This window comes from Bombina bombina, chromosome 5 (genome assembly GCF_027579735.1).
Source record: "Bombina bombina isolate aBomBom1 chromosome 5, aBomBom1.pri, whole genome shotgun sequence".
Classification (NCBI taxonomy): domain Eukaryota; kingdom Metazoa; phylum Chordata; class Amphibia; order Anura; family Bombinatoridae; genus Bombina; species Bombina bombina.
The window spans coordinates 613,238,735-613,265,184 of NC_069503.1; positions in this window are offsets into that span (position 1 = coordinate 613,238,735).

The window sequence follows — 26,450 nt, forward strand, 5'->3', positions numbered from 1 at the left end:
AAAAAGGGTCTAACGCTCACTTTTCAGCCGCGACTTTCCATACCGCAGATCCCCTTATGTCAATTGCGTATCCTATCTTTTCAATGGGATCTTTCTAACTCCGGTATTTAGAGTCGTGGCTGAAGTGAGCGTTAGAAATCTAACGACAAAACTCCAGCCGCAGAAAAAAGTCAGTAGTTAAGAGCTTTCTGGGCTAACGCCAGTTCATAAAGCTCTTAACTACTGTGCCCTAAAGTACACTAACACCCATAAACTACCTATGCACCCCTAAACCGAGGCCCCCCCCACATCGCCGACACTCGATTAAAAAATTTTAACCCCTAATTTGCCGACCGCCACCTACGTTATCCTTATGTACCCCTAATCTGCTGCCCCTAACACCGCCGACCCCTATATTATATTTATTAACCCCTAATCTGCCCCCCACAACGTCGCCTCCACCTGCCTACACTTATTAACCCCTAATCTGCCAAGCAGACCGCACCGCTATTATAATAAAGTTATTAACCCCTAATCCGCCTCACTAACCCTATAATAAATAGTATTAACCCCTAATCTGCCCTCCCTAACATCGCCGACACCTAACTTCAATCATTAACCCCTAATCTGCCGACTGGAGCTCACCGCTATTCTAATAAATGTATTAACCCCTAAAGCTAAGTCTAACACTAACACTAACACCCCCCTAAGTTAAATATAATTTAAATCTAACGAAATAAATGAACTCTTATTAAAAAAATTATTCCTATTTAATGCTAAATACTTACCTGTAAAATAAATCCTAATATAGCTACAATATAAATTATATTTATATTATAGCTATTTTAGGATTTATATTTATTTTACAGGTAACTTTGTATTTATTTTAACCAGGTACAATAGCTAAAATAGTTAAAATAATTACAAAATTACCTTTAAAATAAATCCTAACCTAAGTTACAATTAAACCTAACACTACACTATCAATAAATTAATTAAATAAAATACCTACAATTACCTACAATTAAACCTAACACTACACTATCAATACATTAATTAAATACAATATCTACAAATAAATACAATGAAATAAACTAACTAAAGTACAAAAAATAAAAAAGAACTAAGTTACAAAAAATAAAAAAATATTTACAAACATCAGAAAAATATTACAACAATTTTAAACTAATTACACCTACTCTAAGCCCACTAATAAAATAACAAAGCCCCCCAAAATAAAAAAATGCCCTACCCTATTCTAAATTACTAAAGTTCAAAGCTTTTTTACCTTACCAGCCCTGAACAGGGCCCTTTGCGGGGCATGCCCCAAAGAATTCAGCTCTTTTGCCTGTAAAAAAAACATACAATACCCCCCCAACATTACAACCCACCACCCACATACCCCTAATCTAACCCAAACCCCCCTTAAATAAACCTAACACTAAGCCCCTGAAGATCTTCCTACCTTGTCTTCATCATACCAGGTTCACCGATCGATCCAGAAGAGCTCCTCCAATGTCCTGATCCAAGCCCAAGCAGGGGGCTGAAGAGGTCCATGATCCGGCTGAAGTCATCATCCAAGCGGGAGCTGAAGAGGTCCATGATCCGGCTGAAGTCTTCTATCAACGGCATCTTCAATCTTCTTTCTTCCAGAGCCATCATCTTCCAGCCGACGCGGAACATCCTCTTCTCCCGACGCCTACTCACCGAATGACGGTTCCTTTAAATGACGTCATCCAAGATGGCGTCCCTCGAATTCCGATTGGCTGATAGGATTCTATCAGCCAATCAGAATTAAGGTAGGAAAATTCTAATTGGCTGATGGAATCAGCCAATCAGAATCAAGTTCAATCCGAAGATGATGGCTCTGGAATATCCATTCGTTGGGTAGGCGTCGTTGGAAGAGGATGGCTCCGCATTGGCTCGTTTGAAGAAGGCTCCGCTCCGGATGGATGAAGATTGAAGACGCCGCATGGATGAAGACTTCTATCGGATGGAAGACCTCTTCAGCACCCCTTGGATGATGACTTCATCCACTGCGGATGTCCTCTTCTGTTCCATCGATGGTCGGCTAGCTGAAGACGACTCAAGATAGGGAGATCTTCAGGGGGTTAGTGTTTGGTTTTTTTAAGGGGGTTTTGGGTGGGTTAGAGTAGAGGTATGTGGGTGGTGGGTTTTAATGTTGGGGGGTTGTATTTTTTTTTTACATGCAAAAGAGCTGATTACTTTGGGGCATGCCCCGCAAAAGGCCCTTTTAAGGGCTGGTAAGGTAATAGAGCTGTTAACTTTTGTAATTTAGAATAGAGTAGGGCATTTTTTGTTTTGGGGGGGTTTGTTATTTTATTAGGGGGCTTAGATTAGGTGTAATTAGATTAAAAATCTTGTAATATTTATTTATTTTTTGTAACTTAGTTTTTTTTATTTTTTGTACTTTAGTTAGTTTATTTAATTGTATTTAATTGTAGGTATTTGTAGCTAATTAATTTAATTTATTTAATGATAGTGTAGTGTTAGGTTTAATTGTAACTTAGGTTAGGATTTATTTTACAGGTAAATTTGTATTTCTTTTAGCTAGGTAGTTATTAAATAGTTAATAACTATTTAATAACTATTCTACCTAGTTAAAATAAATACAAAGTTACCTGTAAAATAAATATAAATCCTAAAATAGCTACAATGTGATTATTAATTATATTGTAGCTATCTTAGGGTTTATTTTACAGGTAAGTATTTATTTTTAAATAGGAATAATTTATTTAATGATAATTTAGTGTTAGGTGTAATTGTAACTTAGGTTAGTTTTTAGTTTACAGGTAAATTTGAATCTATTTTATCTAGGTAGCTATTAAATAGTTAATATCTATTTAATAGCTTTTGTACCTAGTTAAAATAATTTGACATTTGCCTGTAAAATAATAATAAATCCTAAAATAGCTACAATGTAATTATTAATTACATTGTAGCTATATTAGGGTTTATTTTATAGGTAAGTATTTAGTTTTAACTAGGAATAATTTAGTTAATAATAGTAAATTTATTTAGATTTATTTAATTAATATTTAAGTTAGGGGGGTGTTAGGGTTAGGGTTAGACTTAGGTTTAGGGGTTAATAATTTTATTATAGGTTGCGGCGGTATAGGGGGGCAGGATAGGGGTTGATAAATTTATTATAGGTGGCGACGGTGTAGGGGGGGCAGATTTGGGGTTAATACGTTTAATATAGGTGGCGGCAGGGTTCGGGAGTGGCGGTTTAGGGGTTAAACAATGTATTTAGTTGCGGTGGGGTACGGGATCCGCAGGAGAGGGGTTAATAAATTTATTATAGGTGGCGGCGGTATAGGGGGGGCTGGATAGGGGTTAATAGGTATAATGTAGGTGGCGGCGGGGTCCGGGAGCGGCGGTTTAGGGGTTAATACATTTATTATAGTTGCAGCGGGGTCTAGGAGTGGCGGTTTAGGGGTTAATACATTTATTATAGTTGCGGCAGGATCTAGGAGCGGCGGTTTAGGGGTTAATAACTTTATTTAGTTGCGGGGGGCTCCGGGGGCACCGGTATAGGGGGTAGAACAGTGTAGTTTAGTGTGGGTGCTTAGTGACAGCTTATCAATAAAGCTGGGAAACAGCCGAAGAGCAGCGAGATCGGATGAGTGATAACTATCACAGTCCGCTGCTCATCGCCCCGTACTTGTGGTGCGCGGCTTTTTGACAGCTTTTTTGATAACTTTGGCGAACGTATTCAGGTCCGCGGCGGCGATGTGAGGCGAGCTTAGGCGAGCGTATTGGGGCAGTCGAAGGCAGGTAAGTAGACACGTTGATAACTAGAGGCCATAGAGTATTTTTTTCATTTATATATTTTTTTTATTTATTTTTTATTATTATCATTTTATTTATGAAGACCAAAATATTAAGTATCAAAAACAGTGTAAATGCACATAGGTGATACAATAAATCATTACTTTACAGATATTCTTATAGCAATAGATGAGTAAAGGGAATTCACCATAATGTGGGTGCTGGTTACAAGAGATCTTATAATGTGAGGGAAAAAGTTGTCTGGCCAATAGGATAGGAATAGAACACTTGACTGACAATAGCATTGTCCAATAATATAACACAATAGAAACATTTGACAAAGGATCCAGCTAATAACATTAATTGTGAGTACCATTAGATGCCATATTGGAAAAATAAATAGTCATCAAAGGGACAAGAAACACATTTTTTTTTCCGTCAGATAGATAGAGCATGGAACTTTAAACAACTTTATAATTTACTTCTATTACCAAAATTTCCTCCTTCTCTTGGTATCATCCGCTGAAAAACAGGGATGCAAGCTCAGGAGCGTGCATGTGTCTGGAGCACTATATGGCAGTAGTTTTACAAGAATGTTATCCATTTGCAAGATCACTATATGGCAGTAGTTTTACAAGAATGTTATCCATTTGCATAGGCTCCAATGGGAACCTCGTTCTCATGCTGTGAGACACGACATGAGAACTAGCGCAGCGAAGGGGGTAAGTCGTGCAGTGATGGGCAGCAATTTTAAACATATAAGTATATGAATACACACCCATATATCCATGTGTCAACATGTATATATACACACGTCAACGCATAAATATATATCCACATAAGCACATACATACATATTTATAATGAAAACACAGTCACCCATGTAAAGGAAATTTTCAGTGCCGTTTTTTTTTCTAAAATTTTTGGGACATTTGATCTGATCTCTGGCTAATTCTCATAGTGCTGATTGCAATTTCAAGCTTGCAGTAGCAATAACCAGCCACTTGTAATGGCTTGTTATTTATCGTGGGCCCGCAAACGGACGAGTTTGTCGTTTGCGGGTGCATGATAAATTAGCGCTCCAAGTGTAATCTAGCCCTGTATCTGAAACACAGTAGTTCAGCCTATACAATTCTCAGTCTTTTTATTGTAAATAAAAGCAGAGAAAGTACAATCAAATTTCAAGTCTTTCTAAACAACATAGTTGAGCCAGCTAAACACTGAATATTTTTTTAAACAAAAACTGAGAAGTGTGTTAATTATGATAATGATTATTATATGGTAGTTTAGAATTCATGAGTGTCATTATTTCATTCAGACTATTTTAGAGATATGTGGGACATTATTGTCAGGCCTATATTTGCTCTAGTTCATGGTTTAGATTTGTAACCATCTACAAGATAAGTATATCCTGCTCAGAATTATCACAGAACCTGACCAAGAAAGGGTTAATGTCCTGTGGTTGTGTCACACAGGAGTTATCTGCAATTCTCACCTCCCTGCAGACCTCCAAACCTAGCGATCCAGATGTGATTTGCAAGGCAAGTCTAGATTTTTTTTTCTGTAATATTTTTATTGAGGTATGAAATAACAAATTAAATACATTACATTGAAATATTACAAGAGATAAACAATTGTATTTAGTGATACTACCAAATTACATCTTTTTTCCTATATAATGTTTCTAGAGGCCCCTAAGAAAGGATACACCAAAATATGTAAAAGGTTTACGCCAAAAGAAAAAAAATATTGGCTACTCTTGGACCTCCTGATATATATAAATGGAATAAGGGGTTTGACTGGGGGCAAGGTATAGAAAGTGCCACTTTTGGACCCTATATATTCAATATTATGAAACCTCATGGATGTAAAGCCACAGTTCGACCTACAACTTAACATTAACCACATCTCTTATAGATATAGCATAGATATAGCATAAATATATATAACTCGTGCAACATATATAAACAAAACTCAATTAGTATCTTATGATGGGAGCAAAATTGGGGATAGTGGGTGAGCAACCCAAAATGAGGAGATTGCAGACTGCAGTATGGTTAAGTACAGCTTACATGCCTCTTGATAAATTTTAGTTAGGTGTAATGGATAACAGTATAATACAACTAATTAAAGAAATAACAACCTAACATTGTGGGATGGTGGTATATGAAAAGCTGGAACATACCAAGCCTAGGGATAATCCTGGGATATCACTGGGAAGTTTAGTAAAGCAAACAAACTTCAATACTAAAGTTATAGGGATTATATCTTAGGGAACAGTGCTCCTATGTAACTGGAGAGGAGATATTATATATTAAACTGGTACACAGCTCCTCCCACTGTCACGGCCGCCAACAGCGGGGTTAGAGCAGAACTAAAAAGGAAATATTTAGCATGTGGGTACTGTTAAAAGCCTCTAAGTGGGTAAAAGAAATGCAAGATGATGTTGTATGTCATGTGAAGACACCAGGAACCCCTAAGTTAAAATACAAAAATAAACACAATCCATTTGTTGTCCTATCTCTGCAAAATCTATAATATGTTCAGGGACAGGAAGTTTGGAAGGTGTCCCATGAATTAGTATACCACTTAACATCTAGATGGTCACTGTGTTTAGAAAATGTCTCGTGAATTAATATGCTACTTAACTTTTAGTAAAAATGTTTTACTCTCATATTAACATGGTATAAAATAATATAGGACCTGACATAATCATCAGTTGGGAACATGGGTGCGTAAGTTACAATTAATTTAAAAAAAAAAGCCTTTTCCAAGCAATTCCAGCTAGATCTTTAGGCAGTTTAGCTTGGGTAAGTAGGTGGACAGTTAGATAAACATTAGCCCACTCCAAGCCGCCAGTCTAATGCATTATGGTTCGCTATCTCCCAAAATGGCTACCCAGGATTTTGAGGCCAAGATTTTAGAAAAATCTACCATATGGTGCTCTCTAGATGTGAAGGCCATGGCCCCAAAGCCTCACCACCCTTGCTCTACTGAACCGCTGGGTCGACTGGTAGTGATTCCGTGAGAGAGAGAGGAGTGAATAAACAGAGCATTTTTTTAAGATACTGTAATGCTGCCTTCTATTTTCTCTTGTTTGGAACATCTTCGTTAATGTTGTAAATGTCACTTAGTAATCTGTTAGCAGCCATAGATCTCATAGTAGGTAGCCATCACTGTGGTATATTTAGACATAGTAAATGGAGGTTAGATTTGCACAGGTGTCTCTGTGCCTTGTAACCCAGAATCTGGGGGGGTATATATGCGGCAGCCTTAGCCACGTGGAACTCCACTAAGATTGGTGGTAGCTGCGTATGGCTTTCCCAAAGAGCATAGGTCAGGGTCACAGTCCAAAAATCTACTCTCTGTCTGACAGTAATGTACCTGGTATATCCGTTTCCAAATGTGTGAATTACACCATCTAAAAATTATTTTCATAGGCAAAATCCAGGAAAATTTATATACGATTCGAGAGCTTCATAAAGGTGCGTCCTGCCTCTTCAGGAGTCAGCTCCGCCACCCTTAATTTATCATTTTAGTAGTCACCATGCTCATACTGGAAAGTCAATTTGATGCATAAGCCATATCACACATCAACACGCAAAGTTAATTGTCTAGGTTTACACTTATACTATAAAGTTTACCATAAAGTTATACCATAAATTATAAAGAAGCAATGAAGGTATATTGTGTGTGATTGGCAATAATAGGTGACTACTACTTAGCTCATGTGATTGTAATTGTAAAAAACCCCCAGAAATGTTGCAATTTTTTGGTGTCCTATATGTGAAATGTATTAGAATAAGTGAAGGGACTTTATCGCCAGATGTGCAAACAATATGCATGAATATTGTTTTTTATGTAATAAATTAATTACGCAGTATTGCACAATTTGTCTTTATATATGTGTTTTTTCCTATGATATATACTGGATGAGAGTACTACCATACTGCAGGATGCTGGAAAGGATTGGGACCTTCATGTAACTATATAGGCTCTCAACCTCACACACGGCACTTACCTCATAGGATTGAGATAAAAAATTGTGAGTAGGAACCTCCTATACATTATATCACATACTTATATTTGTGAAATATTTGATTGCAATAATAGCAATAGAAATTCCGGATTCTGCAACAATGTATTTTTGTTATTTTTTATGATTGGCATCCAGACTATTATTGGTTAAAGAAGGGTACATTATCTATTGGAAGTATTCATAAGCAGATTTGTGCATTTGATTAGCTTTGATCAGAGGTGTAACTAGAAACCACAGGGCCCAGGTACAAGAATCTAAGAAGGCCCCCCCACTCCTCTACCCCATCCCCCCAAAAAGGTGAATTTGATACATATCTTTTTTTTTTTTTACATTTAACACAGAAAAGAAAAATGTGAATCAGATTAAATGTCTTCAAAATGAGTTACCCTGTGCCCACAGTCTGTGAGATGGTCTGACCCCCTATTACTGTATATTAGGGTTGCCACCCATCCCTTAACATACAGAACACGTATAAGTTACACATGCTGCAGGGTGTACAGGGAGGAATATAAATAGTGCTGTCCCGAAACACAATACATGTTCCTCCCTGCAAACCCTGCAGCATGTGTAACTCATAAGTGTCCAGGAAAACATGGCTGAGGTAAAAACCCTAACTGTATATAGTGATACTGTATAGTGACACTGTTTACACCCTGCCCCCCCATGCTGCATTAACAAGGTCTGTAATTTGCTGGTTCCACAAATATATACACACATACATACATGCATAAATACACACACAGTCACATATGCATAAATACACACACAGTCACATACATACATACATACACACACACACAGACACCAATGGGTAAAACAGAAACACTAACCCCTGTAGTCAGAGACACTAGTAAAGCATCATGTCACACTCACATGATATCAGTGCAGGCAGTGGCAGTTCAACATTTTTATTGAAAGCTGGGCCCCAACCCTCAGGGGCCCAGTCGCAGTTGCGACCTCTGCACCCCCTGTAGTTTCACCCCTGGCTTTGATATTTATTGGGGATTCTGATGTAAGCGCGCCTTCTTAATACTTTCTGTATAATTTTTTTGTCTTGTATGCTCTATATGTTTTACTGCGAGAATATATTTAGCATCTAAATAAGATTAGGCAGCTACATTTCAAAATACTCACACGTTATTAAGAGCTGAGCAGCACCTTTTCAAATCATCTTTTATATATATATATATATATATATATATATATATATATATATATATATATATATATATAGAGAGAGAGAGAGAGAGAGAGAGAGAGAGAGTCGGTGCAAAAGAGCACTTGTCAGGATTTTCAGCAATTTGTCCCTTTTATATATACGCATGCATAAACATTCATTATATATGCACATGCATTCACATTAATGGCTCTGTGAGGGCTTGCTGCATTTAATTTCTCAGTGTTAAGAACATTTCTTTGTTTAAGTATAGGGTTAGATAACTAAGGGAGTTTTTAAATAGTTTGCTGTGTAAGGTGTGCAGTTTTAAACTTATATTTAACTCTTTATTTAAGCTTGATTTTAACTTTTAACTCTGTGTGTAATTCAGGGAGGGATTCGTTTAACCTCTGTGGGCCTATAGTATAAGTTTAGTTCATTAACTCTGTGAGGGTTTGCTGCATTCAGTTTCCCTAAATTAAGTTTCTCTGTTTAGGTATAGCATTAGATAACTAACAGCTAGATTACGAGTTATGCGCGTTATAGGGAAATTAACGAACGCAACAAAATTTTAACCCACTATAGCGCAGCCATTACTATTTTTTAAAAACCCGGCTTGTGTGTGCGATATGGTGCTTTTAAGCTCCATACCACACAAAATACAAGCGTTGAGTTGACATGCTCATGCACGCTTTCCCCATAGACATCAATGGGGAGAACGGGTCAGAAAAAAGTCTAACACCTGCGATTGCGTAATGTAAAACTCCATAACGCAGCCCCATTGATGTCTATTGGGAAAAAAACTAACATTTAAACCTAACACCCTAACATAAACCCCACGTCTAAACACCCCTAATCTGCTGCCCCCAACATTGCCGACACCTACATCATGTTATTAACCCCTAATCTACCGCTCCCGATATCACCACTACCTAAATAAAACTATGAACCCCTTATCTGCCGCTCCTGATATCGCCGCCACTATACTAAAGTTATTAACCCCTATTACCCTACACCCCAACATCACCCACACTATAATAAATCTATTAACCTCTATTCCTGCTGCTCCCCGACATTGACGTAACATCACTGCCACTAAATAAATCTATTAACCCCTAAACTGTCAGCCCCCCACATCGCAAAAATCTAAAATTTAAATACATACTTACCTGTAAAATAAAACCTAAGCTAGCTACAATATAACTAATAGATATATTGTAGCTAGCTTAGGTTTTATTTTTATTTCACAGGTAAGTTTGTATTTATTTTAACTAAGTAGACTAGTTAGTGTAATAATCTGAGTATTTAGGCTTCTTAAACGTTAATAAGTATAGTTTTGAAAAGATTGGAATTTAGCTACTTATAGCCTCTGCCCAATTATTGGCTAAAGAGAGCAGATTACTATGGAAAAGAAAATGTATGCTTACCTGATAAATTTATTTCTTTTTTGACACGATGAGTCCATGGATCATCTTTATTACAATTGGGAATACCACTCCTGCCCTGCAGGAGGCGACAAAGAGCACCACAGCAAAGCTGTTAAATATAACCTCCCTTCCTTCCCAACCCAGTCATTCGACCGAAGTAAAGGAGAGAAAGGAAGTAACAAGGTGCAGAGGTGTCTGAAGTTTATAATAACTAACAACCTGTCTTACAAAAACAGGGCGGGCCATGGACTCATCGTGTCAAAAAAGAAATAAATGTATCAGGTAAGCATAAATTTTCTTATCTTTTTAATTACACGATGAGTCCACGGATAATCTTAATTACTATTGGGAATCAATACTCAAGCTAGAGTACACAGATGATATGGGAGGGACAAGACAGGGAACCTAAACAGAAGGCACCACTGCTTGAAGAACCTTTCTCCAAAAAGAGGCCTCAGCCGAGGCAAAAGTGTCAAATTTGTAGAATTTTGAAAAAGTGTGAAGAGAGGACCAAGTTGCAGCCTTGCAAATCTGTTCCACAGAAGCTTCATTTTTGAATGCCCATGAGGAAGCAACAGCCCTTGTGGAATGAGCCGTAACTCTCTCTTGAGGCTGCTGTCCAGCAGTCTCATATGCAAATTGTATGATACTCTTCAGCCAAAAAGAAACAGAAGTAGCCGTAGCTTTCTGTCCCTTACGTTTTCCTGAGAAAACCACAAACAAAGCAGAAGACTGACGAAAATCCTTAGTCGCCTGCAGGTAAAATTTTAAGGCACGAACCACATCCAAATTGTGCAGAAGCCGTTTCTTCTGACAAGTAGGATTAGGACACAAGGAAGGAACAACAATCTCCTGATTAATGTTTCGATCAGAAACAACTTTAGGAAGAAATCCTAATTTAGTACGTAAAACTACCTTGTCTGAATGAAATATAAGGTAAGGGGACTCGTACTGCAATGCCGAGAGCTCTGACACTCTTCGAGCAGAAGAAATAGCAACAAGAAATACAACTTTCCAAGATAACAACTTAATATCTAAGGAATGCATAGACTCAAACAGAGCCCCTTGAAGAACTTTAAGAACCAAATTAAGACTCAATGGAGGAGTAACTGGCTTTAACACAGGTCTGATCCTGATCAAGGCCTGAAAAAAGGATTGCACATCTGGAACGTCTGCCAGACGTTTGTCTAACAAACTAGATAAGGCAGAAATTTGACCCTTAAGGGAACTTGTCGATAATCCTTTCTCCAAAGCCTCTTGGAGAAAGGACAAAATTCTAGGAATCCTAACTCTACTCCAGGAGTAGCCCTTGGATTCACACCAATAAAGATATTTACGCCATATCTTATGGTAAATCTTTCTAGTTACATGTTTACGAGCCTGAATCATGGTCTCTATGACTGATTCTGAAAAGCCCCGCTTGGAAAAAATTAAGCATTCAATCTCCAAGCAGTCAGCTTCAGAGAAACTAGATTTGGGTGATGGAAGGGCCCTTGAATTAGAAGGTCCTTCCTCAACGGAAGTCTCCAAGGTGGCAGAGATGACATTTCCACCAGATCTCCAATCCAAATCCTGCGAGGCCAAGCTGGTGCAATGAGTATCACCGACGCCCTCTCCTGCTTGATTCGAGCAATAACCCGAGGAAGAAGAGCAAATGGAGAAAATAGGTATGCTAGACTGAATGTCCAAGGTACCACCAGGGCATCTATCAGTACCTCCTGAGGGTCCCTGTACCTCGACCCGTACCTCGGAAGCTTGGCATTCTGCTGAGATGCCATGAGATCCAATTCCAGCTGACCCCATTTGAGAATCAGGCTGGAAAACACTTCCGGGTGGAGTTCCCACTCCCCCGGATGAAAGGTCTGCCTGCTTAGGAAGTATTCGAGGAGACAAATCTGTATAATCTCTGTTCCATTGCCTGAGCATGTTTAACTGCAGAGGTCTGAGATGGAACTGAGCAAACAGGATGATGTCCATTGCCACTACCATCAGCCCAATTACCTCCATGCACTGAGCCACTGATGGCCGAGAAGTGGACTGAAGTGCTAGACAAGTATCGAAAATCTTTGATTTCCTGACTTCTGTCAGAAAAATCTTCTATGATAGGGAATCTATTATGGTTCCCAAGAAAGTTACCCTTGTATTTGGCACTAAGGAACTCTTTTCCAAATTTACCTTCCATTCGTGAGATCGCAGGAAGGATAACAACATTTCCATGTTGGATCTTGGTTGTTGTAAGGATGGTGCCTGGACTAGGATGTCGTCCAGATAGGGTGCCACTGCAATGCCCCGTAATCGAAGCACCGGCAACAGCGATCCCAGAACCTTTGAAAAAATTCTGGCAGCTTTGGCAAGAGCGAAGGGAAGAGCCACAAATTGGAAGTGTTTGTCTAGAAACTTAAATCTTAGAAACTTGTGATGATCCCTTTGAATGGGAACATGCAAGTATGCGTCCTTCAAATCCACAATTGTCATACATTGACCCTCTTGGACCAAAGGGAGAATGGAACGAATAGTTTCCATTTTGAAGGACGGTACTCTGAGGAATTTGTTTAGACTCTTGAGATCTAATATATGCCTGATGGTTCCCTCTTTTTTGGGAACCACGAACAGATTGAAATAAAATCCCAGACCCTGTTCCTGAATCGGAACAGGAACTATCACTCCCAGGTTGGAGAGGTCTCCTACACAGTGTAAGAATGCCTCTCTTTTTGTCTGGTCTACAGATAATCTTGAAAGCAGAAACCTGACTCTGGGAGGAAAACTTTTGAACTCTAGTTTGCATCCCTGGGACACTATTTCTACTGCCCAGGGATCCTGAACATCTCAAACCCAAGCCTGAGCGAAGAAGGAAAGTCTACCCCTTACAAGATCCGGTCCCGGATCGGGGGCAGGCCCTTCATGCTGTCTTTGACTCAATAGCAGGCTTCTTGGATTGTTTTCCCTTATTCCAAGACAGATTGGGTCTCCATGAAGGTTTAGACTCTTCCTGTTTGGAGGTGGAAGAGGAAGAATTTCCCTTGAAATTTTGAAAGGAACGAAAATTACTCTGTCGTCCCTTTTGTTTGTTTCTCTTATCCTGAGGGAGAATATAACACTTACCTCCCATAATATCAGAGATTATTTCCATCAAGCCAGGTCCAAACAAGGTCTTTCCCTTGTAAGGAATCGCTAAAAGCTTAGACTTAGAGGATACATCCGCAGACCAAGGTTTTAGCCATAAGGCTCTGCGAGCTAGAACAGAGAAACCTGAAATCTTTGCTCCCAGTTTTATAACTTGAAGGGAAGCATCCATAATAAAGGAATTAGCCAATTAAGATCTTTTATCCTATCCAGGGGAGTTTCTGTCCTGTTAGCATCAGACAACGCATCAAACCAATATGCCGCCACACTAGAGACGGTAGCAAGGCACACAGCTGACTGCCATTGTAAGCCCTTGTGTACATACATCTTTTTGAGTAACCCCTCTAATTTTTTGTCCATAGGATCTTTGAAAGCACAGCTATCCTCTATGGGTATAGTAGTTCTCTTAGCTAAGGTGGAAACAGCTCCTTCCACCTTGAGGACTGTTTGCCAAGCCTCCTTAACCGAGTCGGCTATGGGAAACATATTTTTAAATATAGGAGATGGAGAAAAAGGTATACCCGGTCTCTCCCACTGCTTAGCAATGATCTCAGAAGCTCGGTCTGGTACCGGAAAAATGTCTATTGAGGAAAGTACCTCAACATATTTGTTCAGCTTAATGGATTTCTTAGGATTAACAATGACCGTGGGGTCGCTGTCGTCCAACGTAGCTAAAAACCTCCTTAAGTAACAGGCGGAGGTGTTCTAGTTTAAACCTGAAGGAAACAACTTCAGTATCAGCAAGAGGCATTACACTGTCAGAATCTGAAATTTCACCTTCAGATGCTACTCCGTTATCCTCCTCCTCAGGCTTCTGTGAGGGAACATCTGAAATAGCAACAACTGTGTCAGAAACCTTGCTTACTGAATGTCTGATTTTCTTCTCACGCTTTCCCTGCAACATTGGGAAAGCAGACAATGCATCTGAAACTGCAGAAGACATGAGAGAAGCGATGTCTTTTAAAGTAACTCCAGCGGGAGCTAGAGAGGAAGCGCAGGGTACTGCATGTGAGGGCGGTAAAACTTGGGATGCTTGAGGAGAAAGCTGCGGCATATATTGAACATTGTCATTAGATTCCTGAACAGTATCCTCTTTAGAAAATGTTGGCTCAGAAAAAATTCTATCCCTGTAGCTTAAAGTCCTCTCAATACATGAGGAACAGAAAGGGATTGGGGGTTCCACATTGGCATCAAAACATAAGGAACAAGTGACACTTTGCAAGGCCTCTTGGTCCATTCTGACTTTTAATGAAACAATTTTGCATAAAACACACAAAACTTTAATCAAAATAAACATACAAAAAAAACGTTACCGTCCCATTAAATTTGAAACAGTGACGTTTTTTCCTTTAATTATCAATTGAAGTTAGACAGGCTAGAACAGGGGTCAGCAACCTTCGGCTCCCAGATGTTTTGGAACTACATTTCCCACGATGCTGAGCTCTTTAGGCTATCTGAGCATCATGGGAAATGTAGTTACAAAACATCTGGGAGCCGAAGGTTGCTGACCCCTGGGCTAGAAGGCTCAACTAAAACTACAGAGCACCTCTACACCACAGTAATACTTTGCTAAGGTGCCTACCTGACCGATGAAACCTCTGAGCAGGTGCCGTTTCAGATCCGGGACTCGCAGCAATAAGAAGAGTACAATCTCTGTTTAAGCACGCAAATGAATTCTGAGGCGTATTAGACAGATAGCGACATAAGAACTTCTCCTCCATTGTCGGAAGTGAAGGGGAAAAAGGGGGCGCATACACAAATGCTGCCTCCTCTTGTCCTGCCCATCATGGGCGTAGCCAACGTATCCATCTCCCGGTCTGTATACTTGTTAAAGTAAATGCTTGGAGATATAATAACTACCATTACGGATACCTGCCCCAGTGACTGCGACTCTGCTGTCTCATAGTGTCTCCTGATAACAAGGAGATTTTATGTAATACGATATAAAGCGCCCCTTTCTGAATAAAGGCTTCCTTATATGTCCCAAATATGAAGTAATGTGCCCAACTATTTCTGACTCCGTTATCCCAGAAATCAAGTTTGCACTTACCTCCTCTTCTGCCTGACAGCAAGGCAGATCCCAGGTTTAAGAGGTCCTCTTTAGGGATGGGTGAATGTTTCGCAACATTCGAAAAATTAAACAAATTTTAACACATTTGTTTATTCGAATCGAATTTCGAATGTTTACATAACATTCTAACATTTGACTTTCGAATGTTTGGTTTCGAATTTTACAATTACATTTGAAAATATTTGTTTCGAAAAATTTGAATTTTTATTTGAAATAGTATTTCTAATGCTTTCTTTAAATGTAATATTCGAATTGTGGAATATTCGAATTCAGAAAATTCGAATTGATATGTTTGTAATAGTATTTCTAATGCTTTCTTTAAATGTAATATTCGAATTATGCAATATTCTATATAGAAACATTCAAAATGATATATTTGTATCTATTATGTATCAATTTACTAGATTCCCTCCCTACCACATGAACTATTAAACTTCTGAATAGTATTTGTTAAATAGAATGTTAAATTCGAAATTTCGAATGTGGACATTCGATATAATTTTAAACATTCGAATTCGAAAGTGACATTTGAAAACTGTAAATAGCATTCGATTATAGAATTTTTAAGAATATTCGTTCTTATCAACATTCGGATTTATAATTCAAATTTTGGAAATAACATTCGTACTAACATTCAAATTCGGAAATTTACGCATTCACCCATCCCTAGTCCTCTCCCTCACATGGACCTATGACAAAAAAGAAAAGACTGAGTAAGACTTCTCAGTTTTTCAGAGTTAGGGCATCATCGGTATGGGAGGCACAGTGAGAATTACATCCCACAAGTTCCCATTGCTCTGAAGCCACCACTGCTCTACTGAAGAGACTGATATTGACTACAGCTACACCCCAGGACGAAGCAGCACAATCTTACACTACTTAAAAAATAATAAACTCTTGATTGCAGAGTCTTTTCTAACACCTAATTTACCACCTCCTTGCTCTTAACATAGCAAAGAGAATGACTGGGTTGGGAGGGAAGGGAGGTGATATTTAACAGCTTTGCTGTGGTGCTCTTTCCCAATAGTAATTAAGATGATCCATGGACTCATCGTGTCATTAAAAAGAAATAGCAGATAGTAAGGGTTAAGTGTTAAACCAACTCAGCTGGAAACACAAATAAGCAGAGATGTGTTCACAGCAAATAGTATAGAAACTTGTTAAAACCTGAGCTTTCTTCTGATTCAGGTGAGAATGGATAAAGTAGCAGTTCAGTATTAAAATCACATGAACTAAAGGATTAAGTTCAAAAGCTGGTAAGAAATATCCAATAATATCAAGTGCAGCAGGAGTAAATACTAAGTTAGGTAAGTAGATGGCAACAAACAATGCACAAGTTTAGCAGAAGCGTATATACAAATTTGGCTAGTAGCACTTGCGTTAGGATTATGCATACGTCTCAACAAGAAGGTAACTGTCAGCAGAACTCAGTGTAAGCAGCGTAACATACAACAGGTGAGTATGGTAACAAACATCTAGCGGTACTTGCGGTTTACACAGCACAGCAAGTCAGTCAGTATTGCAGCAGCTGACAGTGTGCAAGAAGCAAATACAAACTTCAAGTGACTGTAGTATCCGAAGGCAAACTGGAACGGGTCAGAGAGACCCAGCTTGCCATGCAGGGGGTAGAGGCTGAGAGTGCAGTGTAAGCTGAAGCGGGTGGTGTCCTTGCAATAATAAAGTACTGGACACGTCCCAACAAAGTGGATTACACAGCATGAAGTCAGTCAATATATGCGTAGAGGAGCTTAGGATATCAGCTACAATTACCAATATTCAAGCAGTGTGTTATGGTAGGAGTGAGCTTAAGTAGGTATCATAGGATAGGAGGAGCATAATGTTAAATGCACAGATACAGGGTACTACAGTTAGTATATAGTTATTAACTATTTAATAACTACCTAAATAAAATAAATACAAACTTACCTGTCAAATAAAACCTAAGCTACCTTACACTAAAACCTAACATTACAAAAAATAAAAAAACACTAAAATCACAAAAAATAAAAAACTACCATTACAAAAAATAACAAACAAAATTATCCAAAAATAAAAATTATTCCTATTTTAATACCCTTTAAAAAAAATAAAAACCCACCACAAAATAAAAAAAGCCTAATCTAGAATAAACTACAAAGGACCATTAAAAGGTCCTTTTGGGGGCCCTTAAAAGGGCATTTTGTAGGGCATTGCCCTAAAGTTAACAACTCTTTGCTACAAAAACCCCATAACAGTATACAAACCCCCACCCCCAAACTACCAAGGGCCCTTAAAAGGGCCTTTTGGGGGCCCTTAAAATGGCCTTTTGTAGGGCATTGCCCTAAAGTTAAAAGCTCTTTTGCTATAAAAACAAACCCCCCCTAACAGCATACAAACCCCCACCCCCCAAAACCACAAAATGAAAATAAAGTAAAACCTAATCTACCTGAAAAGGGCATTTTTATGGGCATTGCCCTTAAAAGGGCATTTAGCTCTTTTGCTGCCCAAGCCCTAATCTAAAAATAAAAACCCACCCCAAATTGAAAAAAAAAATACATTACATAAATAACAAACAAATTATCAAAAATAATAAAAATTATTTCTATTCTAATACCCATTTAAAAAAAAACACCCCAAAATAAAAAAAACTAATCTAGAATAAACTACCAATGGCCTTTGTGGTGACATAGCTGGGGCCTTTTGTAGGGCATTGCTCTAAATTAAACAGCTCTTTTACCTGTAAAAAAAATACAAACACAGACTAACATTACAAACCTCTATCCCCCAAACCCACAAAATAAAAAAAAACTATCTAAAAAACCTAAGTGACCCATTACCCTGAAAAGGGCATTTGTATAGACATTGCCCTTCAAAGGGCATTTAGCTCTTTTGCTGCCCAAACCCTAATCTAAAATAAAAAACCACCCAAAAACTTAAAAAAAGCCTAACACTAACCCCTGATGATCCACTTACAGTTTTTGAAGTCCCGCTTGAGCAATCTTCATCCCGGCGGCAAAGTCCTCATCCAGGCAGCGAGAAGTCTTTATCCAGGCGGCCTGTTCAATCTTCATCCTGGCGGCAAAGTCCTCATCCAAGCTGCGAGAAGTCTTCATCCAGACGGCCTCTTTAATCTTCATCCAGACGGCATCTTCTATCTTGATCCCGGTGGCGCGGGTCCATCCTGAAGACATCCGGTGTGGAGCATCCTCTTCATATGGTCGCCACCGAACACTGAATCTACAATGCAAGGGAGCTGTTTCAAAATGGAGTCTCTTGCATTCCTATTGGCTGAAAAATTTGAATCAGCCAAAAGAAATTAGAGCTGCTAAAATCCTATTGGCTGTTCAAGTCAGCCAAAAGGAATTAGAGCTGCTAAAATCATATTGGCTGTTCAAATCAGCCAATAGGATTTAAGCAGCTCTCATTCTATTGGCTGATTTGAATCAGCCAATAGAATGAGAGCTGCTTAAATGCTATTGGCTGATTTGAACAGCCAATAGGATTTTAGCAGCTCCAATTCCTATTGGCTGATTCAAAATTTTCAGCCAATAGGAAAGCAAGGAATGCCATCCTAAAACGGCTCCCTTGCATTGTAGATTCAGTGTACGGCAGCCACCATATGAAGAGGATGCTCTGTGCTGGATGCCTTCAGGATGGACTCGCTCCACGCCGCCGGGATCAAGATAGAAGATGCCGCCTGGATGAAGTTTGAAAAGGCCGCCTGGATGAAGACTTCTCCCCGCTTGGATGAGGACTTCGCTGCCGGGATGAAGATTGAAGAGGCAGCCTGTATAAAGACTTCTCCCCGCTTGGATGAGGACTTTGCTGCCGGGATGAAGATTGAAGAGGCTGTCTGGATAAAGACTTCTCGCCGCCTGGATGAAGATTGGTCAAGCGGGACTTCAAAAACTGTGGATCTTTGGGGGTTAGAGATTTTTTTATTTTGGTTGGGCTTTTTTATTTTGATAGGGCTATTAGATTAGGTGTAATTCTTTTTTATTTTGGATAATTTCGTTTTATTTTTCGTAAGTTAGTGTTTGTTATTTTTTGTAAGTTAGTCTTTTCTATTTTTTGTAATTAGATAGTTTGTAATTTTTAGAGTAGTTTAAGGATGTGTAGTTTAGTTTAATTTAATTGGTAGTTAGTTTAATTTTAGTTTAATAATTATATTAGTTTAATTGTTAGTTTAAACTTAGTTTTTTTAATTTGACAGGTTAGTTTTAATTTAATTTTAGCTAGGGAAATTGTAATTTTAATCTGAAGTTAGGGGGGGCATTAGGTTTAGGGGTTACTAGTTTAATTTAGTTTATTGCGATATGGGGGGCTTTCGGTTTTGGGGTTAATAGTTTATTTTAATATATTTTGTTGTGGGGAGCTTGCGGTTTAGGGTTTAATAGGCTGTGTAGGGCTTTATATTTTAAGTATATTGGGGGCGGACAGCAGATTATGGGTTAATAATATTTAAATAGTGTTTGCGATGCGGGAGGGTGGCGGTTTAGGGGTTAATAACTTTATGATAGTGGTGACGATGTCGGGGAGTGGCGGAATAGGGCTTAATAATTATTTTTAGTGGCGGCGATGTCGGATCGGCAGATTAGGGGTTAATAACTTTAATATAGTGTTTGCGATGCGGGAGGACCTCAGTTTAGGGGTTAATAGGTAGTTTATGGGTGTTTAGTGCACTTTGTAGCAGTTTAGTTCTGACTTTTATGTAACAGATTTGTAGCGTAAAACTCAGAACTACTGCTTTTAGATGGCATTACAGATCTTGTCGTTTTAGGGTGTAACGCGGGTTTTTTAGCTTTAACCGCAAAACTCGTAATGGCAGTGCTATGGAAATCCCATGAAAAAATGTTATTTTTACGAGTGCGGGACTGACGTTGCGTTACAGGCTAAAAGGCTTGCGGTACACCTATACCGACAAGACTTGTAATGGCTGCGGTGCTGTTTAACGCTGAAATTACCATTTTTTCAGCGTTAAAGGATGAACGCACAACTCATTACTCAAAATTAGGGCAAATAAGTAACCAAGGGTGAATATAAATCTTTTATATTTTTAAGTCAAACATTTTAAGTACTTCAGGGATCATATGTCTGTGGCAAGTGTGAGCATATTGTCTCTTTAGAAACGCATATAAGAGTTCTGGAGGAACACTGTGTGATGCTCAGACATGAAATGGATATGACTGAGCCGGCTGTTCATGAGGAGACTCTGTGAAGTAGCTGGGTTACAGGTAGAAAGGCAAGTAAAAGTAAGAAACAGGCCAGTAATGTGCTGGTACACCTGAACAGACAGATTGAGTTAAGATGTTCTGATATAGGAAGCAGTCCTTCAGTTATGGAAGAGGGGCATACAAGTCTGGACCTGAGGCAGATGTAGGATACTCTATTATTAGGAAAACTGATAGGATAATTTGTCATCCAGGCCCCTTAAATAGAAGTGTTTGCTGTCTTCCAGGGCTTGATTTAGGCAAATTGTGGATTGTATCTAGGTCTGATCCTGCAGTCATGGTGCATATTGGCACTAATGAAGAGATCAGCAGGAGATGGAGTGTCCTAAAAAATGACTTCAGGTAGTAAGGTAGCAAGCTTAAAGCAAGGACCTCCAAGGTAATTTTTTCGGAGATATTACCAGTGCCATGTGCTAACCCAGTAAGGCAAAAGGAGCTAAGGTCAGTTTATTCCTGGGTAAAAACAGGGTGTAATAGAGCACTGGGCTAACTTTTCACTTAGTTACAATTTGTACAGGAAGGATGGGTTGCACTTGGATAATATCGGTGCAGCTGTGTTGGGGGAGAGGATGGTAGCATGCTTAGAGAATCTTTTAAACTAGGCAAAGGGGGAGGGTAAGTCCAAGCATATCGAACAGACAGATCAGTCTGTGAATATGTCACACCTAGAATATCTCAAGGAAGGGATGACAGAAGGGTACACTTGGGAAATGTCACATTAGAAACTTTGGAGGAAAGCACTCCAAGTAGCAGCAGAAAATTTATGAAAATTACATGTATGACAGCAAATGCAAGAAGCATGACTGGTAAAATGGGGAAGCTGGAGCTCTTAGCTGCAGAAGAGGACTATGATATTATCAGTATAACTGAAACCTGGTGGGATGAATTACCTGAGTGGCAGTTAACTTAAAGGGTTATACTTTATTTAGGAGGGACAGGAGTAATAAAAGAGGTGGAAGAATTTGCATATATAGTACACCTGATAGATAATTATATTACAAGTGATAATGTAGAAACCCTGTGGGTTGAAATAAGGAGTGTGGGAAAAAATCATAAAAAAAATATTACTAGGAACATGCTACAAGCCCCCCCAACATTAGTGACATGGAGGAATCTCAATTACTAATGGAAAGGCTGCTAATAACACCGGTGCTGTAATTATCTGAGATTTTAACTACCCCAACATAAACTGGGCCTATGGAACTAGTAATACAGCTGAGGGAGATTTAATTTTAAATGTTCTCAGGGATAACTTCTTGTCACAATTAATAGACAGACAACTAGGAATAAAGCTATATTAGATTTAGTGCTATCAAACAATGCATATAATGGAGCCTAGATATCAACGTGTCTACTTTTCCTGCCTTCGCCGGCCCAATACGCCCGCCTAAGCTCGCCTCACATTGCCGCCGCGGACCTGCAAAAATTTGCCTAAGTTATCAAAAAAGCTGTCAAAAAGCCACACACCAAGTACGGGGCGATGAGCAGCGGACTGTGAGAGTTATCACTCATCCGATCTCGCTGCTCTTTGGCTTTTTCAAAGCTTTCTTGCTAGCCTGTCACTAAGCACCCACACTATACTATACTGTTCTACCCCCTATACCGGCGCCCCCGGAGCCTCCCGCAACTCAATAAAGTTACTAACCCCTAAACCGCCGCTCCTAGACCCTGCCACAACTCTTATAAATGTATTAACCCCTAAACCGCCGCTCCCGGACACCGCTGCCACTTACATTATACCTAGTAACCCCTATCCTGCCCCCCCTATACCGTTGCCCTCTATAATAAAGTTATTAACCCCTATCCTGCTGATCCCGCACCTCACCGCAACTAAATAAATAGTTTAACCCCTAAACCGCCGCTCCTAGACCCCGCCACAACTCTTATAAATGTATTAACCCCTAAACCGCCGCTCCTGGACACCGCTGCCACCTACATTATACCTAGTAACCCCTATCCTGCCCCCCCTATACCGTCGCCCTCTATAATAAAGTTATTAACCCCTATCCTGCTGATCCCGCACCTCGCCGCAACTAAATAGTTTAACCCCTAAACCGCCGCTCCCTGACCCCCCGCAACCTATATTAAATTTATTAACCCCTATCCTGCCCCCCTACACCATCACCACCTATAATAAATTTATTAACCCCTATCCTGCCCCCCACTACACCGCCGCCACTGTAATAAAATTATTAACCCCTAAACCTAAGTCTAACACTAACCCTAACACCCCCCCTAACTTAAATATTAATTAAATAAATCTAAATAATATTTCTATTATGAACTAAATTAATCCTATTTAAAACTAAATAGTTACCTTTAAAATAAACCCTAATATAGCTACAATATAAATAATAATTATATTGTAGCTATCTTAGGATTTATTTTTATTTTACAGGTAACTTTCAATTTATTTTAACTAGGTACAATAGCTATTAAATAGTTATTAACTATTTAATAGCTTACCTAGCTAAAATAAAGAGAAATTTACGTGTAAAATAAAAACTAACCTAAGTTACAATTACACCTAACACTACACTATACTTAAATAAATTATTCCTATTTAAAACTAAATACTTACCTGTAAAATAAACCCTAAGATAGCTACAATGTAATTAATAATTACATTGTAGCTATCTTAGGATTTATATTTATTTTACAGGTAACTTTGTATTTATTTTAGCTAGTTAGAATAGTTATTAAATAGTTATTAACTGATTAATAACTACCTAGCTAAAAGAAATACAAAATTACCTGTAAAATAAATCCTTACCTAAGTTACAATTAAACCTAACACTACACTATCTTTAAATGAATTAAATAAATTAACTACAAATAACTACAATTAAATACAATTACATAAACTAACTAAAGTACAAAAAAAAAAGCTAAGTTACAAAAAATAAAAAAAATAAGTTACAAACATTTTAAAAATATTACAACAATTTTAAGCTACTTACACCTAATCTAAGCCCCCTAATAAAATAACAAAGCCCCCCAAAATAAAAAAATGCCCTACCCTATTCTAAATTAAAAAAGTTCAAAGCTCTTTTACCTTACCAGCCCTTAAAAGGGCCTTTTGTTGGGGCATGCCCCAAAGAATTCAGCTCTTTTGCCTGTAAAAGAAAAATACAACACCCCCCAACATTAAAACCCACCACCCACATACCCCTAATCTAACCCAAACCCCCCTTAAAATAACCTTACACTAATCCCCTGAAGATCATCCTACCTTTAGTCGTCTTCACTCAGCCGAGCAGCGATGGAACCGAAGAGGAGACCCGGAGCGGCAGAAGTTATCCTCCAAGGGGCGCTGAAGAAATCTTCCATCCGATGAAGTGATCCTCCAGTCGGCGCTGAAGAAGTCTTCCATCCGAGCGATGTCATCTTCCAAGAGGCGCTGAAGAATTCTTCTATCCGGGCGATGTCATCTTCCAAGCCGGGTCTTCAATCTTCATCCCGCCAACGCGGAACATCCTTCTTTACCGATGGACTACCGACGAATGAAGGCTCCTTTAAGGGACGTAATCCAAGATGACGTCCCTTCAATTCCGATTGGCTGATAGGATTCTATCAGCCAATCGGAATTAAGGTAGGAAAAATCTGATTGGCTGATTGAATCAGCCAATCAGATTCAAGTTCAATCCGATTGGCTGATCCAATCAGCCAATCAGATTGAGCTCGCATTCTATTGGCTGTTCCGATCAGCCAATCAGATTGAACTTGAATCTGATTGGCTGATTCAATCAGCCAATCAGAATTTTCCTACCTTAATTCCGATTGGCTGATAGAATCCTATCAGCCAATCGGAATTGAAGGGACGCCATCTTGGATGACGTCCCTTAAAGGAGCCTTCATTCGTCGGTAGTCCGTCGGTAAAGAAGGATGTTCCGTGTCGGCGGGATGAAGATTGAAGACCCTGCTTGGAAGATGACATCGCCCGGATAGAAGAATTCTTCAGCGCCTCTTGGAAGATGACATCGCCCGGATGGAAGACTTCTTCAGCGGCGACTGGAGGATCACTTCATCGGATGGAAGATTTCTTCAGCGCCCCTTGGAGGATAACTTCTGCCGCTCCGGGTCTCCTCTTCGGTTCCATCGCTGCTCGGCTGAGTGAAGACGACTAAAGGTAGGATGATCTTCAGGGGATTAGTGTTAAGTTATTTTAAGGGGGGGTTGGGTTAGATTAGGGGTATGTGGGTGGTGGGTTTAATGTTGGGGGGGTTGTATTTTTCTTTTACAGGCAAAAGAGCTGAATTCTTTGGGGCATGCCCCCACAAAAGGCCCCTTTAAGGGCTGGTAAGGTAAAAGTGCTTTGAACTTTTTTAATTTAGAATAGGGTAGGGCATTTTTTTATTTTGGGGGGCTTTGTTATTTTATTAGGGGGCTTAGATTAGGTGTAAGTAGCTTAAAATTGTTGTAATATTTTTAAAATGTTTGTAAATATTTTTTTTTGTACTTTAGTTAGTTTATGTAATTGTATTTAATTGTAGTTATTTGTAGTTAATTTATTTAATTCATTTAAAGATAGTGTAGTGTTAGGTTTAATTGTAACTTAGGTTAGGATTTATTTTACAGGTAATTTTGTATTTCTTTTAGCTAGGTAGTTATTAAATAGTTAATAACTATTTAATAACTATTCTAACTAGCTAAAATAAATACAAAATTACCTGTAAAATAAATATAAATCCTAAGATAGCTACAATGTAATTATTAATTACATTGTAGCTATCTTAGGGTTTATTTTACAGGTAAGTATTTAGTTTTAAATAGGAATAATTTATTTAAGTATAGTGTAGTGTTAGGTGTAATTGTAACTTAGGTTAGTTTTTATTTTACAGGTAAATTTCTCTTTATTTTAGCTAGGTAAGCTATTAAATAGTTAATAACTATTTAATAGCTATTGTACCTAGTTAAAATAAATTGAAAGTTACCTGTAAAATAAAAACTAACCTAAGTTACAATTACACCTAACACTACACTATACTTAAATAAATTATTCCTATTTAAAACTAAATACTTACCTGTAAAATAATTATATTGTAGCTATATTAGGGTTTATTTTAAAGGTACGTATTTAGTTTTAAATAGGATTAATTTAGTTCATAATAGAGATATTATTTAGATTTATTTAATTAATATTTAAGTTAGGAAGGGTGTTAGGGTTAGTGTTAGACTTAGGTTTAGGGGTTAATAAATTTATTACAGTGGCGGCGGTGTAGGGGGGGCAGGATAGGGGTTAATAAATGTATTATAGGTGGCGACGGTGTAGGGGGGGCAGGATAGGGGTTAATAAATTTAATATAGGTTGCGGGGGTCCGGGAGCTGCGGTTTAGGGGTTAAACTATTTATTTAGTTGCGGCGAGGTGCGGGATCGGCAGGAAAGGGGATAATAACTTTATTATAGAGGGTGGCGGTATGGGGGGGCAGGATAGGGGTTACTAGGTATAATGTAGGTGGCGGTGGGCTCCGGGAGCGGCGGTTTAAGGGTTAATATGTATAGAGTAGCTTGCGGTGGGCTCCGGGAGCGGCGGTTTAGGGGTTAACATATTTATAATAGTGTCGGTGGGCTCCAGGAGCGGCGGTTTAGGGGTTAATAACTTTTTTTAGTTGCGGCGGTGTAGGGGGACAGATTAGTGGTGTTTAGACTCGG